Here is a 2,450-nt window from a genome sequence, read left to right as displayed (position 1 = left end):
ACCCACTGGCCAAACTCTCCCAATATAAGGCTCTGCGTGCGCGCTCGCCCGACTCCGCACCGTCGTAACCAACCCGCATAATTGTGACTCGGAAAGCGCTCCGGAAACAGCAAACACGTCACGAAATACGCAATTTCCGGGAAGCGCACGGCCCACGCGCGCACAAATACACGTTTGCTTGGATCGTGCTTAAGACGCCGCAACACTCCGACGCAAGTCAAACAAACAAACAAACAAAAGAAAGGCTCGTGATACACCTAAGCACTTCTTATGAGTCGTGAATGCGAAAGCATGCATGACGCTGTTTCGCTCCCTTAGTTCGTCTGCGTTGCACTTGCGTGGACCGACAGGTGGCGTCACTGCCGATGTGGCGGGCGCCGACGATGTGGATGCTTGATGCGGCGCCATGTTCGTCGGCGTCGAGACGAGCAAAGCCCCGCCGACGATGTGGATGCTGGAGGCGACGGCATGTTTGTCGGCGACGAGACGAGCAGAAACCGCCGAGCGCGCTCCACCATGTCTGTTTTACCGGTGCGCGGGCGCGACAAGCCTGCAGCGCCACGGCGTGGCCTTCCTTTAAACTAACGCGCTCCGGCCAATGGAAGCCTTGTCCCATGAAACTATAACGCTCGCCAGCCAATTGGATTTCAATGGCAATCCATCAGATTTCGGCTTCACTTCGTATCTTCGGGAGTAGAAAATCTGGGGGACCTTTGGCTGGCCTTTTTATGCGCTGTCAAAGCTGTGAGCCATCAAATCGCGGCATTAATTGGAGAAAGGAGTTTAGGTTCTGTTTGGCGCGGTTTCAAAGCTGATGTCATTGGCTGGCTCTATGGGACAGTAAATTCTTCCGCATTGAAGAGGTGTATCCGCAGTCAGGTTTTGAACCTCGGCTCTTTTGCGGGGGATCCAAGCACGATAAACGCTCGGCCACGGGCGCCCTTCCAACTTGGTTAGCTGCGCCCGCGGCAACAGGAACATCGTGGAAAGTTGGGCGAGATACAACCCTAAACTTGGGCCCTAATCTGGACATTTGGCGAAAACGTCGGCGAGAAATTTGGCGACCGTGATTGGCTGACGCCGCAGATGACCTTGTCGCCCGCCAATCTTTTCCGCCGGAATTTCTCGTTGACTTTCTTGCCAAGTGTCCAGTTAGGTGCTTTAGTAGTACATGATGAACTAAAAGTAAAACAGCGCCAAAAAATACATCAACGGAGGAAAAGAAAGCGAAGAGTACAAACAGAGCGCTGACTCTCAACTGATTTATTGCAAGAAAACACAAATCGAAAACCATCCCGGACCATCAAAAATCATCGAGTCACCGCCTCCCGCACGTGCTAAACCTGCTCAAGAATGCCAACTATTTCTCAAATAATGCGACAGAAGGCGAACTGGCGCGCCTTTCTTAATGCTCTAAAATAAAAGAGGCCTCTAAAACTTCTCGTCATCTGTTGACTGTGTCGTCCTTAGATACTCGTGTTATCAAATAGGGGTTTGCAACCGCGCCTATCACAGTGTACTCCCAAGTTCCCTGCTGGCGATGATCTAACCAAAAGAGCACGCTCTCTTAACCTCTCGTTCATACATCTGCCGGCCTGTCCGATGTAAACATAGCAACAGGACAGTTTGATGTTATAAACTGCAACTACTGCAACTTTAGCGCAGGAAATTCAAAGGCGCCGACCAAACCACTGGCTCTCCATTGACGTTGCGCTACATTTTGTAGGTTGTGCGAGACCTTATGCACATAAGGTAAAACCGTAGGTTTCTTTTTTGGCCTTTCCCAGGCAACCTTACACGGGTCACGAAGCCCTCTTACGTATTGAGCTCATTCGTAATCAATTGTATCTGAGAAGTTGTATACAACGTGACAAATTATATAAAATGTTTCACTATTAAAACAAAAATATATGATGCAGAACAACTTGAAAGTATTTTCCGCATTTCTGTAGTGAAAAAGAAAAACACAAAATGTATAGAAAGAAATATCTTGCTTTTAGGAGCGTGATGTCAGAACACATCTTCCCACTCTCGGCGTGCTGCATCTACTTTTCTCGCGAGCACCTGCTTTGTTCGTGCCGGCTGCAACACGTTTCTGGCTGCAGCATTTCCATTTGTTGTCATTTTACCAGTAAAAATAAATGTGACTTTCAACAAACATTCAAGGATATTCAAAAGTATATTAACATCTATTTATGATATATTATTTGTTGGAGTTCTGCTTTTGTTTCTCTTACACAATATAATTTTTTTTTTCAACAGGGTGCCGAGTTGTGCAAATCTGCGGGGAACTCGCTAAAACAAACAAATCAAAAAGCGATATAGTTTATAGCGCGACATATGACTCAAAAAAGGGGAGCTTGATTTCCTCTACGCTCGAGACACTTCCACGGTAAGCAATGTCACAGATGGGGCATTTGGCATCGCCGAAAAGAGCGCGGCGGATCGCG

This window comes from Ixodes scapularis, unplaced genomic scaffold, assembly GCF_016920785.2.
Source record: "Ixodes scapularis isolate PalLabHiFi unplaced genomic scaffold, ASM1692078v2 ptg000972l_1__unscaffolded, whole genome shotgun sequence".
NCBI lineage: Eukaryota > Metazoa > Arthropoda > Arachnida > Ixodida > Ixodidae > Ixodes > Ixodes scapularis.
Note: the sequence above shows the minus strand (reverse complement) of the source record.